Genomic DNA, 17028 nt, shown 5'->3' with positions numbered 1-17028 from the left:
TTCCGAAAGTTATGGATAATGTTAAAATTTTGGTGAGAGGTGGGAACTCTTCTTTTTGATTCGATAGGTGGCTTACATTAGGCCCGTTAGCTATGCGCACTGAGGATATTTTGAACAAAAAGCCATGTATTAAGGATTGCTAGCTGAATAAAAACTGGAACTCTGATTTATTAATGGAATTGGTTGGGGCCGACAGAATAATGGAAATATTGCATAATGTGCCAGCTGGTAAAAGTGGTCAGGATATATTCATTTGGAAGATTGCCCTTGACGACAATTTCTCTACAAAGATGGCATAGGAGGCAGTGAGGAGCAGAAGTAATAATTTTGAGTGGAATGGATGGTTTTGACATTCTTTATTGCTGAGTAGAATCTCAATGTGTTTATGGAAAGCCTGGTTTAGATGCTTAGCAGTAGATGATAGAATTCAGGCCAAAGGAATATCGATGACTTCAACTTGTGATTGCTACATGTAGAGAAGCCTAGAAAACACTAATCACATTCTTTCTTTAGGCAAGGCGGCTTCAGAGGTTTGGCATCAGGCTAGTGTGGTGTTGGGGGTTCCTTTCGAACGGTTCCTTCCCTGGAAAAACATAATTGCAAACAAGTTCCACTATACTTGAAAATCATCTATTAAATGTCTTTTAATCGGTTTGATTTTGTGTTTGATTATATGGTGCCTTTGGAATCGAAGATGCAAAGCGAGAATGGAAAAAGTTTATCAAAGTGCGGATCAAATGTGGAGAAGTGTTTGATACCGGGTTAGTTCTTTAGTTGAGAGTTCTAATTCTTTTCGAAAATTGAAGATATCGGACATTACGATTTTGAAAGAGTTTGAAATTTAGCATCAGGGATTTTGCGCCAGGCCTGGAAAAACTATTTTGTGGGTTTAGCAGGGTGGATAAAGCTTAATTGTGATGGGAGCTGTAGGGGCAATCCAGGTGCTTCAGAAGGTGGAGGAATTATTCGGGACTGCCATGGCATGGTGAAAGCGGTTTTTTCAAGCTATTTTGGCAATGGTACGAACACTAGTGCGAAATTAAAAGCAATTCTAGAAGGAATTCGTTTATGCAAACGACTTTGTTGTTTTGATGTGATTATTGAAAGTGACTCGCGAATTGTTGTTGATTAACTTCGGAAAGGTAGATGTACCTTGTGGTATCTTTGAGATTTTTTGGAGGACCTCGTGGCGGAACTAGAAGGAGTGAACTTTATGGTGATCCATCAATAAAGGGAAGGCAATAGTGCGACTGATTTTTTCACTAGAGAAGGAGAAATGGGAAATAATATCATCTACGAAGAACAACATCTTTTACCACGTTCTTTGAAAGGTATCCTTTGGATGGATAGGTTGGGTCTCACTTCCTTTCGTCATTAGTTCATCCTCTCGATTTTTGTTTGATTGGTTAGATTTTTTGATTTTAGTTTATTTTATTATTTTTGTTTTTGATAGGCTTGTTTAGATTTGTTTCTTATTTAGCTTTGTTTGAATTTGTAGTCCTATTTTGGTTGGCTGTTGGTGTTGTTTTTGGGAGGCCTTTAATATATATATATATATATATATATATATATATATATATTTATATATTATCTGTAATCTCCCAATGCTCGTCTTGTAATCACGGTATTCCTCTATCAAAAGTGAGTGTATATCAATAAATAAATGGAGGTGCCGCCCTCCTTTAGTAAATAAAAAAAAAACTTAATATTTGATTTTTTGCAAACTTTTAAGGTTTTTATTTATTTATTTATTGATTTTCCTTATATATATATATATATATATATATATATTAAAAAGTGACAGCTCCGTGACTTTAATGTTTTTGCCTTTTTTACTCCCCTTTCTTTAATCTTTCATATTTGGGTATCACCATTCCCTCCGTTGGCACTCCAGACAGAATCTATCGTTGACCACGTGCATGCACATGCCGATGCGTGAAGATCACGTGTAGGTGCATGCACACTGCCCTTTATTGGAACTGTATTGTTTTGTTAACTAATTTAATATATATATATATATATATATATATATATATATATATATATATATGGGGGCCAAATTGACACCAATTTAGCCCCCATTTTCTTCCTTATTCGTCCCTACAATTTTTGGCAAGCCTCTGGTCACCAAATCAACCATTTTTGCTAGCAACTACCCTTTATCTCCCTTATTTCAAGCCACTATGCCCCCCCCCCCCCAACACCCTTAACTACTTCCTTACCTCCCCTAATCCTCTTAGAGCCCCTAAAAACCCAAAAAACCACCTAAATCGAATACCCCTACCCCCTTTCTGTCCATACTCTGTTGCCCTTTTTAATTTTTTTCTTAATTTATTTCTTTTTTTAGGCTTATTTAAGCTTGAAAAGCAGAGATGCTTGAAGGGGGGGTGGGTGTGACGCCCCGAACCCGCCAGGTGGGGCCTGGGGTGTGATGAGACCAATCATCATCTCTGATACCATTTTGTAATGCCCCAACCTAGGTTTGTTAAGGAGCACTACGTCGCTCCTCCTCCACCTGAACCAAACAATAAGAGACGGACTTTATCGGACTAATGACTGGCCCCATAGACCAACACATGTCATTTTCAGTGTGTTTTATCCTCTCACACACACTTCCCAAGAAAACTTTCCAGAAGGTCACCCATCCCAAGATTACTCTAAGCCAAGTACGTTTAATTGTGGAGTTCTTATAGGAAGACTTCTGAAAAGAAATGTGCACCTTGTTGATATGGGTAGTAACATCAAATCGTTTTGAAACCTTTCTTCCATAGGATATCACATGCTCCCCCACTTGCCGAATGCAACGTCCTCGTTGCAAACCCATATTTCCAAACCCAGGCGGTGTAAATCTCATCACACTTTCCGCTGGGTAATTGCTCTGATACCCCTTTGTAATGCCTCGAACCTGCTAGGTGTGGTCTCTGATACCATATTTAACATACACGTAGCGGAAAGTAAAGAACAACCTCAAATAAAATACCAGAGTACTATATACAACCCAAAAGAAAAATCCATCCACATATATTACATTACCAGAAATTCTAACACATTATTACACATATATCAGTTCTACTACCAGTCACAAGTCTCTAAAATTCTAAACCCTACACCGGAGCTTCCCAAGCTCGATCACTTGAAGGACCTGAAAAGTCAATAATTCCTCGGGGTGAGACACCTCTTAGTAAGGAAGAAATATATTATAGCAGTGTGTGGCAGAAGAGTTTTAATACATATATAAAATATAATCTCATCAATTAATCAGCAACCACTAGCTAGGCACTTACACACTGCAGTCACACAAACAAAACCAATAGTTGTAGTGTAAGTTCCATATTGGGAAGATTACATGCCCATACATGTATCTTCCCTCTGCTCTAATACCTTTATAGCTATCAGGGCACTTACCTTACTCAGTAAGCCCTCGGGGTTTATTCATAAGCAAAGTCTCCGAGAATAGGGAAATTTAGATGCCCATACAAGTAGCTTCCCTCTGCTCTGGTACCAAACTATAATTACCAGGACACTCGCCTTTCCTAGCAAGCCCTCGGCGGAGATATTTACTTTGGCATAAATATTTATACAATTAAATTCACATACCAGTATACACCCACATTCACATCAATCATTCCATATAGTTCGCAAACATATACACCACCGTTCATTCACACAGGTTACAACACAATCCATTAAACTCAGTATGTGGCCCACCTAGGGCAACTGCATACCTACCAGTATGTGGCCCACGTAGGGTAGCTACATACTTCTTTGTACGTGGCCCACGTAGGGCAGGTACATAACTCACAATACGTGGCCCACGTAGGGTAGTTACACAACTCACTGTACGTGACCCACATAGGGCAACTGCGTACTCCACTGTACGTGACCCACGTAGGGCAACTGTGTACTCCACTATATGTGACCCACGTAGGGCAACTAGGTATTTCACTACACATTTACACTCACAACAGACAGTATTCACAATCAACTCATATTCAAATCAAGCAATGTTCATAGCCAACCAGTACTCACAACCAGGTAGTATTCACAACTGATTAGATTTTACAAGTAGTCAGTATTCTCAACCAAGTAGTATTCTTAATCAATTTATTATAAAGGATTATTCTCATGCCACACATTTTTTTCGAAATTATAAATTATAACAAAATCATTATTTTAACTTGGCTGATACGTCCGAAAAATCATACTATAATTATACGATTCCTATACTTGAAAATAATCAATTTAAATTTAAATAAAAACTTGGTATAATTTTATTTCTCTTTACCTGCTCCTTAAAGTTCTGCCCAAATCGAATAGAAAATGAAACCCTGTATTCCAAAAATCGTAACTAGATTAGTTTAACCCTAGGATATTTATCATTTAACATCTCCTAGGCCCATTCACTCCCAATACTTAATTTAATATTAAAAATATCCTACTTACCTTGGTTTTGGAGTGGTGCCCCTGAAGTTTCTGCTCTGGCTAACTTGAAGAGAAACTCCCTAGGAACCTTGTGGTGGTTTTCGATTGTCGAATCAGGCTAAATCTAGGCCGGATTTGAATAAAGAAGGTAAGGAAACCGAAACCTAGAGAGAGAAAATGAGAGAGGAGAGAGAGTTCGTGGAAGAAAAAGATCCAAGGCCTATTTATAACCCGAACTTCGTCGAAAAATTTAAAAGGTTCATCGATGATCCGAAGGACATTTGTCAATGAGGTCATCGGGTTCGTCGACGAATCTATTAAAAATATGAATTTTCCCTGCTCTTGGTAATTTCTCATCGACGAGACACGTGTACTCGTCAATGAAGCCTAGAAGGACGTTCGTTGACGAGGAGAACTATTTCATCTATGAATCCTTGCTTGATGCCCTTTCTAAATTTCTTTTCTCTTTATTTATTTTCCCCTTTTTCCTTTTGTTTATTTTTTTTTTCTTTTTTGGGTTCAAGTTATTACAGGGGTGGGGGGGGGGGGATAGAGCAGGGGGTCTATCTTAATCACTCTCTTTTTTTCTCCACTCAAACTCTCTTTCTCCCTAATTCTAATTTTTCTATGCTCTCATCTCTCTCTCTCTCTCTCTCTCTCTCTCTCTCTCTCTCTCTCTCTCTCTCTCTCTCTCTCTCTCTCTCTCTCTCTCTCTCTCTCTTAAATACAGAAGGTCAATTTCCTTTATATCTTTAATTTCCAATTTTTTCTTTTGAAGGTACACACATGTAATTGAGGTAACCATTTTGTGAACGAATATCGATAAGTATGTTGGTTTCAATTACCTTCCCTTCGTACAAATGCACTCCTAAACTCAATCTCGAGTTTTGAAGACTTTTTAAGGATATTTCTCTGTTTTTCTTATATTTTCAAAAAGAAATAAGGTGTTGACTCTGTGTCTTATATGTTTTTGTATGTTTTACCCCTCTTCTTCATTCCTTTTTGTTTGGGGATCGTCATTCCCTTCATTAGTGCCCGTGACAAAATTTGGGGTCAACAACCTCAATCTAATCAAGGGCTACAAACCTAGCTCCTAGTTAGCATAAAGTCATGCATTCAAGGGCATTTGAAAATTAACATAGTGTTCAGGAGCAACCTCAAATTGGTGTGTACATGGCATTCATGAAAATAAGTAGGTGGTGGGGTTTAAGAGTGCATGCTTTGCGTTCAATCACCTAAATACTATTCTTATGCTTACGATGACCCTTCCTGTGTTGTCACCTACACAAGTGCTAGTTATCTTATTACTTCCTGTCCTTTTTGTTAGCCTTAGTGGCTACATAATCATGTTTAATGTTTTTTGATGATATTAACCTATTTGTTGTTCCAAGTGTATCATACCTTTGCAAATCACGTTAAGTACAGGTATAAATGACAAATACATGAAGCTAGGTATTGGATTAGAGGCAAAGATTGGACTGAGTAGACGTTCGAGTAGGAAAATCAAAAGGACACTCACCCAGAAGAACTCAAGCACATCCAAGAAAACTAATGTAGAATCATATGTAATGGGGAGTGTTTGAGGTAGTATTTGTTTTAACTCTTGCAATTTTATTTCACACATGATTACTGAGTAAGAGTTGAGCAAATTACATATGCATATTAGTTCATACGAGTATATAGTATATCTCTTAAATGAAAAATAAGTTTTTCATAGTTTGAAACTTATGGTTTTCAAAGACAAAACAAGAGTTTTATAAAAATATCGTTTACTCAAATGTATTTTTATATGGGGCAAATTTTAAATTATATTAGTGTTATAATCATTTAAAAGCTTGGTCCTAATTGGGTTTAAAACCTCAGTTATGCACCTCTCAAATTTCCTAAACACCCTTCAGTATTTGGAGCATAACTTTTGTTAGAAAACTCCAAAATGGGCGATCTTGGTATCTACGGAAAGTTAAGAAAAAATCTCACAACTTTCATGTTGAAAACTTTTTCTGATTTGAGGTAATCAGTTGACGATTTTGGGTAATCAGTTGACGGTTTCGGGCATAATGTGGCTTAGGTGAAATAGTCAACTAATTGGGGTAATCAGTCAACTAATTGGGGCAAACAGTCGACTAATTGGGTCAAACAGTCTACGGTTTGCATCATGATTCAAGCCCCAACGACTATAAATGGTTAGTTTTCCAAGTAAACAATTATTTTACAAGCCCAACGACCATAAAACGGCTAGTAACCCATTTTGCCTATAAATACAAGTCCAAAGACTTGTTTAAACATTGATTTTAGTCATTATACATTATTACCAAGCACACTTCATTTTACTTCATTAGCTTTATGCTCAACATCTCTCTTGCTCTTTATTCTAGTTGTGAATCATTACTTGGAGAGATTTGTATGAAGTTTGATTGTATTTATTATCAGCTCATTCAAGGAGCATTGTTGTTGCATGTAAATCATTTTCATCCTTAACTTGTAAAAGGGTTCTTGGTGAACCAAAGTGTGAGGGTTCTTGGTGAACCAAATTGCAAGGATTCTTAGTGAACCTTGATGCTCTTGTTGAGCAAAAGGGATTGGTTCCCGTGTGAAAGTTCTTGGTGAGCCTTGCGGCTCTTGGTGAGCGATAGGGATTTGTTCCCATTTGTAAAGGCTTCTTCGCCGGTGAAGGAGGCTTATAGTAGATTGTGGAATCCTTGAGTGTGTCTCAAGGCATGGACATAGGCAAGAGGCTGAACCACATTAAAATTGTTTGTCAAACTTTTCTTCCCTACTCTTTTATTTATGTTTTGTGCATGATATACATTTTATATATTGTGATATATGCAAATATTTATATTTTGTAGAGAAAAGTAAAAATACGCGAAAGAGTCTATTCACCCCCCCTCTAGACTCTACTCTAGGGCGAACACTTTTGATTAAAAATATGTAATCAATAAGCCTATGGGTTCATGATCTTGTTGAGAATGGATATGAATGCATGATTTTGCACAATAAAGATCTAATTAATTATTTTTTATATTTTTTTCATTAATTTATTTAATTAATATTTTTATTTTGATTATTTTCATGTTGGAGTGTCATAATAGTCTTTGGTATAACTATTTTAACATTGTAATTCCCTTGTATACTTGAAGGTAGTTATATGGTGTTTGTTTTAGTTCAAAGAGTACTAACAACTAACTTTTAGTAAATGGGACTCGTAGATGCAATTTAGCCATTACAAATAACTCTCCAAAGAAAGAAATAATTTTTTTTCTCCAAACAATTTGTTGAGGTGTCTTGGATTTTGTCCCACATTACTTACGTTGAGATGTTTTGTATTTTTCCCAAATCACTTATGTCTAATGAGTTCTAGGCTAGGATTTTTGTAAATAGTGTAAGCTACAACTATGTAGTGAATATTTTCTCCTTCCTACTCATAGATGCAGGTTTCTCATGGGGAAAACGACTTCTATAGACACCTTATTTTGTCCAAACATTATATAGCAAAACTTCAGTCATTTTCATTTTGTTTTTTTAAAAATTTTTAGCTAATTTTTTTTTTTTTTTGCCATTATCTAGAGGTGTCATCTAAGGTCATCACCTAATCAGATCTTTCATTTAGATGCTCTTGGCCTCACCACCTTGAAAGGAGATTTCATTAATTAGGGATTTTATACAAAGTTTTTTTTTTTTTAATAGTCATTCATCTATATACTTTACAAGCACAATATTTAAGAGGAAAAAAAAAAAAGAAAAAAGAAAAGAAAAATTGAATTTCATTCTTGGGGCTCCTTGCATTGGGCCTTCTTTGTATATATTCAGTTACATGCACATAAGAGCTTTCGAGTCAGTTTCACATATAAAAGTCTTTTAGGCCCATTTTGGACCAGTTTTGTGATTTAAAGCCTATAGGCCTAATTTTGAAAAGGCAGCCCTTGTGGGATTATTTTGAGTAAGTTGAAGCCTATTGTGGGCTTTGATTTTATACTAAAGCCCAATTTTAGGTTGAGGACAAAAAAAGCGCCCAATTTGGGGGCCTTTGGTTGGAATTGGCGAATTCTTACAGTTGTTCCCCCTGAACAGTTGTGGCATGTAGTGGTGTTCCCATTCCTATAATATGCATTTCTTGTATAGCTGGCTCCCATGGCCAACCATGTTTTGTAGTCTTTAGGGAGCTAGTTCCTATGTTGTATGGCCGATAAAAGGAGGCTTTTTAGAGAAGGAGACTTTTAGGGGGGAGAATTCATTGAGAGAGAGAGAGAGAGTAAGAAAGAAAGTATGCGTAGAGAGTGAAGAAGAAAAGAGGGAGACTTTAAGTAGAAATCATTGATAGAGTGAGTGAAAGAGCATGTTGTTGACCTTTTGAGTCTGATTCTTGTTTTGATGCTGACAAAGCACTTGAAACTAATGTGTGTGCCTAATACTTGAATAGGTCATTAATTCAGAACACACAAATGAGAGAGGATTGATGGAAGCCTATGGGACATAATGATCATACTGTCTGTCGTATTCCATGATTAGAGGAGCAAAAGAATAAAAAGAAGATAATTATTTTAAATGTAAATGCATTTAGTATTTATATTTTTGTCTGTAATAATGCATGACATGCATGATATGAAAGAAAGCTTAGTGATGACCGTAGAAGGACCGTAGAGAAATAAAAAGACCTTAGATAAGACACGCTGGACTTTTGGGCTCAATTAAAAAGCCAAGGCCATAGATTGACTTTAGGTCCCAAGATTCTTCATGAAAAATCCCCTATATCTTAAAAGTTATACCTATGTGAATAGGGGTGACTTCTAAATAAAAATCTAGACCTAAATTGTGCTTTGAAAGAGCTTCGGGCGGCCTACCAGAGGGTGTTATAAATGCCCTGGTCGACTAAAATGGTAAAAAGTAAATACTTTGACTTGGATCGGGTGACCGGTCCAAAAATGAACGTATCGTTCACGGTTGACTGAACCTTGGTCTTGACTTTTTCAAACTTTCTCGGCCGCCAGAACTTATAGTTCAAAATCACCCTAGGCGATTGAATTGTGAAGTTCGACAAACCGAACCACTCATCAGGCGACCGAGAGCAAGAATGATTGGGAAATCACCTTGGCTCGGCCGACCGGTGCCTTGCTCAGCCAACCGAACCCAATATTGTCTATAAGTCTGTTCAAGTGATCGGCCCTATGAACCGGGTGACCAAACCTCTCGGGTTCACATATTTTTATCGTGATAATTAAGGTTAATTTTGAATTAAATATTTCTAAAAATCCCTAATATGTCCTTAATGGTAAAAAATCATCCTAAGTCTATATATACCTCCTCCATTACTCATTTTCAACAATTAGATTAGAGAGAAAATCCTCCCAAATTATTTTTTAAATTTATTCATTCTTGTTCTCCAACCCTTATTATTTTTGAAAATCTTTCAAGAGAACATTTATTTGGGCATTCATTTTTTCATAATTAAAATCTATTACTCTTATTTTCTCCTTTCTTTCAAAATCATTTCTTGAGAGTAAAGTTTAGGTTCTCCCACATATTTTCACTTGATAAATATCTTTGGGAGTAAACTTTTTATGCTTGTGAATCTTGCGCATCTATTGCAAGATTTCAAAGCTCATATTGTTTTATTGCAAAATCCTTTTTGAGCTTGAACCCTAGATCGCCTGCACTTTATTATTAAATATATTTTGGAGATTTCATTTGAAGTTTTTTTTTTAGATCTTTAAAAACACATATTTCATTTTTATCAAAAATCATATATATTCATTTGAAAAATTATTTTTTTAGAGAAAATTATTTTTAGGGTTTAAATCTTTGAAGTGCTTTATCATATACGTTAGTATTCAAAGATTTCAAAATACTTTGAGAAGTTATCACATACTCACACTGAGCTTATTTTTCATATCATACGTGAGGGCATTGTGCTTATTGTTGTACATATTTGCTTGTTGTAGAAGCATTATATTTCTACATAATATTTGATTATTATTGTATTCCCTATGGTTGGAAGAGGGAGACTAGCCGTGTGAATCGTCCCAGACTTGCTCAGACCCGGTTAGGAGAGCATCAGACTAGTTCAGACCCGGTTAGGAGAACTAGGTGCACCATCCTGGTAAGGTATTATATTCGGTGCCGCTCCACCTATTAAGTGAGTTATAGTGGAATCCTCTTGCTTGTGAGCCTAAGGCGGGGACGTAAGCAGTATTGGCCGAACCCCAATAAGATATTTTTGTGTTGGCTCTCTATTTAATTTCCGCACTTTCAATTTTGCACATGTATGCTAGTACTTGAACTGCTGTGAATGTTTTAATTACTTTATATATCTGCATACATATTTATTTGGGGAATACTAAGCTTGCGATATTTGTGTTGATCATTTGCTTAGTTTTTTATTAGTGGTATTTCTGTTTGCATAAGAAAGACCCTAGGTTGTACATTACTGTTTGTGGATTCAAATTTGATCTAGACATAATTTTTTAAATACCCAATTCACCCCCTCTTGGGAATACACAAATTCCAACACATGCTAGAAAAAAAAGGGAAATTGAGAGAGACTCTGAAAAAAATCATGGAGAAAGATAGAGAGGAAGAAACCAACAGGCTAAAAAAAAAGGAGTTGAGGCTGAAAAAAGGGAGGGGGTTCTTTGGGGGCAAAAAGGGTTGTTGAGAGAAAGATAGTAAGAAATCAGTAGAAAAGATATTTAAAGGAGGAGACATTTGAGTAGTTTCTTACAAATTGTGTTGGCTTGTCTATCTTGGGGTATAAGGGCCGATTCTCCTTAATCCTTGGTAGTTTTCTTTTTGTAGACCAATAGGGTATGCACCCTGCTTTGGAGGAATGAGGCTAAGTTCCCAAATCTGAGTATTTTCCTTACAATTCCTGTTGGTTTGTCTATTTTGTGTATAAGGGTCGATTCTCCCTAATCCTAAGTAGTTTTCCCTTGTATAGACCAATATGGTTTGCATCCTACTTAGGAGGCATGTGGCAAAGTTCCAAGTAGTTTTTCTTTACAAATTGTGTAGGTTTATCTATCTTGGGTATAAGGGCTGATTCTCCCTAACCCTTGGTAGTTTTCCCTTTTGTAGACTGGTATGGTTGACATCCTATTTAGGAGGCATGTGGCTAAGTTCCCAAATCCTAGTTAGCATTTTTTTTTTTTAAACTAGGGCAGTCTATGCCTTACTCTGTAAATTTGTAGAAATGACCCAAATTTCATTTAACATTAAGAAAAAAAAAAAGAAAAAGAAAGAGAGACAAACATTCAAAGTAGAGGGCACACTTTTGCAAGTTTTTCTATATAATGTTCAACCCAAAATTCATGCATTTGTCTTCATATGTTTGTTACCTTAGGATGTCAGAAGTAGCGCTTTCCTAGCATCCTAAGTAATAAGCACATAAAGACAGGTAGCTGTAGACACTCCATTTTATTTGACCATTATATGGTAAAACTTTAATAGTTTTTATTTTATTTTTTAACTTTTAGTTCCTTTTTGCTAATAGTTAGAGATGCCATCCAAGATCTTCACCTAATCAGATCTCTCATTTCAATGCTTTTAGCATCGCCACCTTGAAAGGAGATTTCATTAATCAAGGATTTTTTACAAGTGCTTTTTACATTCATTCATCCATATACTTTACAAGCACAATATTTAAGTGGAAAAAAAAAATAAAAAATACAAAAAATAAAATAAAATTGAGCTTCATTCTTGGGGCTACTTGCATTGGGCCTTCTTCGCATATGTTCACCTGCATGCACATAAGATGTAGCGTCCCGAACCCGGGGGCCCCAGAGTGCTATTCTCCATACATATATCTCTGATACCATAATTATAGCAACTCGAACTCAACAAGAGATCTCGGGTACGCCATTCCACAAGACATTTAAAAAATATGTAGCGGAAATACATCAAACCTTAAAACAACTTTACCAGATTTCTAATACCACCATAATTACACATGTTGTAGAGACCTCGAAAGTAGAAATAATAAGAAATATAAAGAAAAAGAGAAAAATGGTTTAGTGAGGACCAAACCATCAACGGTTTTGGGGAGTGTTTAGAAAACCGTCGGCGATTACGTTTTATTGCGGTTAGGTTAAGGGTAAAATAATGAAAACCGGTTTGGTTAAAGACCAAGCCGTCGACGGTTTTTTGAGAGCCAAAGAAAACCATCGACGGTTTTATCCTAGTACAGAATCTATAAAAGGGGCTGCATGTCATTTTCTTTGTAAATTTTAAAACTCTCTCTCTCTCTCTCTCTCTCTCTCTCTTCCCTCATTTTCTCACTCCAAAAGCCCCAGATTGATGATCAGATACTGTTTTTAAGGCCTAATAGCTATTCCTATCAATTTAATTGGGGTGGATTTGTATTTTGAGAACCTCAGGCACCACTCCAAACATAGGGTAATGGAGTTGTTTTTAAGTTTAAATAACTAATGGGATTTTGGTGGCCTTAGGAATGTTAGGATGTTATGCATTCTGGGGTTGAACTGATAAAATTAGGATTTGTGGAATACAGGGATTTGTGCGACCGTTGCAGGCATTGACTTAGGATACCCGCGAGCATTCCCATAGGAAAGCAGGTAAGAGGAATAAACTATGTCAGGACTTTTGGGAAATTTATGGAAATATTATATATGAATTTTCTGACTTATCAGGTATACATATGATATGGTAGTTTTTGAAATATCTAATGTTTTACTAAATAAATATTATATGGTTAAATATTAGTAGAAACCTATGTGGCATGAGAAGCAATTTTGATTACTGGAAAAATAAATCTGCGTATATATTATATGATGAAATGGGGTTTATGTTGAGATTCGAATATATATGTTTTACATGGGTATGATGATATGTATATATATATATATATATATGTATATATATAGATATGTTTTAAAAAGTTATATTAATATGAAATATGAACAGATATGATTTTATATAGATATGACGAAATGAGATTCATACAGACATGCTTTTATCAGATTGAGCATAATAATGAGTGATGGAAATGAGAACCCGATTGTTATATGAGAGCACGATATTGTAGCTAGTGATTAAGTTTGTGCAACCACACAGCTCAGGGAGCGTGTAGGTATAGAAAGTTGATTAAGTCGGCGTAGAGATGTTGACTGCCCCTGGGTTCAGACTAGGTTGAGGTGGGCCAATCGTACTACGGACGAGGTATATTGACTTAACCTGGTAGGCTAACTAGGGTTAAGTCCCGCTTTCATGCCGCACAACGCAGTCATGTGGGGGTAATTACATGACGGAGATATGAATGAGCTTCCTCATAACAGATGCGACACACTCATATGATGGTATTTTGATAGATATGACATTTTAAACACAGAGATATTTATTCAGCATGGTTATTTTCGAGAAAAGTATATGGTTACAAATTTATGTATATGTTTGCGAATTTGTGTACAGATTTCCATGATACTTCAGTTTAATTAATATTTTTATGAACATGGTATGATACACTGTAACTCATTGCCACATATTGATAATAGTTTATTCCCACCTACTGAGAGGTGTCTCACAAATCCAGAACGTCAAGCAGAGCGAGCTCCGAGATAGAGGAGACGTCATCCTTGTAGTGTAGGGTATGTGTGTTATATTTTGGGACTGGAGTATGCTTGTATGAAGCTTTGGGAAGTCAGATGATCTTTGGGGGTTTGTACGTATATTTTTGGGAGACTGAAGTACTCTTGTATTGTATATAAAAGTTTAGATATATATTTATGTTTTTCGCTGCTTAGAACACATGGGATTATGGACAGGTCTATCCCCGGTACCTCAGCTTGGGATTAGGTGGATTTGGTTGTTTATTATCATTATGGTATCTGGGGTATTTTAAAGAAAAAAGGGGGGGGGGGGGTCACACATGTACCTCCAAGTAGTCATATTACATCCCAAAATAAACAAAAACATAATAACCCAGTGTTTCGCAAACACTTACAATGAACTATAAAATCTAATCCCAACCCCGTAGCTCGCTAGACTTGGTTTCCTGTAGGTCCTGAAAAACGAAGATATTTATTGGGGTGAGACACCTGTCAGTAAGATGGATTAAATTATCATCAGTGTGTGGCCAACATGAGTTTTAATGTGAGCATAAGACATTCATTAATTTAACTGTTAGTGAAAAGGCATTTGAAAACTGTACTCATACCTGTATCATCAAAAATACATACATTTTCCTTGATAACATACTTTCGGGCCCAATATAACCCATTTTTCATAAATTACATATATGAATAGAGAATATTCGTTATTGAGCCATCATATAACATCATGAATAACCCCCATGATCTGGTTGTGCGGTTCGAAGACTGGACCTAGCAATATGGTCGGCCGACCACTGTTAGGTAAACATAAAATGCTTTGAAGTATGATTTGCCCACCTCTACTTGATCCGGACTCCAGGAGGGTATGATCCTACTCAAGTCAAATTGACTGTCTATGGCCTACACTTCCACTACAGTGTGGCTGCACTAATACTTTCACTAGCTGCGGTACCGAGCTTCCACAAGATCTAGTCCCTCAGGGTTCATAAACCATATATATAATTTACATAGTAAATCAGTAACATGATCTCATTTTCACAATGGTATAAACCGTCATATTCATAAATCTGTATAAAACCTGTCATATTATAACTCGGTATAAAACCGTCATGTCATATCTTGGTATAAAATTGTCTTATCATAACTCGATATAAAACCGTCATATTCATAATTCTGTATAGAACCTATCATATCATAACTCGGTATAAAAACCGTTATATCATAAATCCACCTTATTCTTAACAATTCCCGATATTAGTATAAAGCCATATCTTTCACTGTATAATACCATAAAAACCATAAGGTTTAATTATGCAATAATAATAAACATTCTTATGCCACACGATTTAAGTGATATATCATAATATAATAAACTGCCTGGGGAGAAATATATTTTACTGAAAATAAAGGTATGATCATCTCTAGAGTTTAGTTTAACTCAGTACATATGTTTTTTAGGAAAAGAAGATGATCGCCTCACTCACTTTAGTTTTCCTCAAATACATATATAATACCAAAACCCTCATTTTCATACACTTGATTCATTCAAAAATCATACATAGTATATTTGTATCCATATACTTCAGTTTAATCGGTTCACTTTTTAAAAAAAACTGACATAATCTATTCCGAAAAACCTGCCTACAACGTTCGAAGGAAATCCTAACTTCTTAACCTGGTCGAGGAGCGAGGACCAACAAGCCGAGAGGAGAGGGAGAGGATTAGAGAGCGCGTGTGAAGAGATTTTGGGCTACAGAGAGAGTGAGAGACTTGGTTTAGGGAAAGGGTGAGAGAAAGAATGAAAGCCCTGAGAGAGAGAGAGAGAGAGAGAGAGAGAGAGAGAGAGAGAGTTAAAATGAAAATAAATAATAAATTTCCTTATATAGACCCCCAGCCCGCAGGAAACCGTCGACAGTTTTCCTAAGATTGCTGAAACTGTTGACGACTTGGTTTTACCAAACCGTTGCCCTGCTGAAATCATTGATTGTTTTCCTGAGGTTCCTCAAACCGTCAACGGTTTGGTCCTGTCTTAAACCGTTTCCTTTCTTCTTTTTTTTTTTTTTCACTTTTCTTTTTCTTTTCTTTTCTTTTTCTTTTCTTGGTTTGGGTTCCTACATCCTCCCCTCCTTATAAAAATTTCATCCTCAAAATTTGCTAACTGACACTTAATCCAACATCTGGAAATCACTGAAATTTTTACCCGACTTTAGAAGAAGCCGGTGGCCACCCACATAGCGGCCCTATCCCAAGTTTATTAAATACCCTCACCTGTGGCGAAGGAATATTGTGGTTACATATGAGCTTCTGGGAGATTACATGTAGCACAACTATAGCAAATCAAAACTCTCTCCCAAAACCACTCTTAGCCTAAAACCAAAAAGAGACAGTTTAAAACCAAACAACCTAACCAAATAACCTACTATAACAAGTCCATAATCAAAACCACCAAATACTTACTTGAACAGTCTTACTTACCTGCCTAGCGTTGGTGTGATACCCCATGGAAGAAAGACTTAAAAGGATTAGATGTTACTACCCATATCAACAAGGTGCACCTTTCTTTTCAGGAGCCTTCCCATAAGAACTCTATGGTTAAGCGTGCTTGACTTGGAGTAATCTTGGGATGGGTGACTTTCCGGAAAGTTTTCTTAGGAAGTGTGTGAGTGAGGAAAAAACACACTAAAAAAGACAAATGTTAGTCTGTGGGGCCAGTCATTAGTCTGATAAGGCCCGCTCCCTATTGTCTGGTCCAGGTGGAGGAGGAGAGACGCAGTGCTCCTTGGCTAACCCAGGTTGGGGCGTTACAATTGGGTCTCATTGAATAAGTTTGGGTACCTCTGACGTATTTCCTCCTCTAATTCCCACGAAACTTCCTCAACTGTGTGATTACGCCAGAGTACTTTCACTAACATAATCTTTTTGGTACGTAGTTCTTGCTCCGTACAGTCTAGAATCTGAACTGGCACTTCATCATATGATAATGTGTCTCTGACTTCCAAAGACTCATAGCTTATAACGTGCAAAGGATCTGGGACATAATTTTTCA

This window comes from Malania oleifera, chromosome 3 (genome assembly GCF_029873635.1).
Source record: "Malania oleifera isolate guangnan ecotype guangnan chromosome 3, ASM2987363v1, whole genome shotgun sequence".
Classification (NCBI taxonomy): Eukaryota; Viridiplantae; Streptophyta; class Magnoliopsida; order Santalales; family Ximeniaceae; genus Malania; species Malania oleifera.
Note: the sequence above shows the minus strand (reverse complement) of the source record.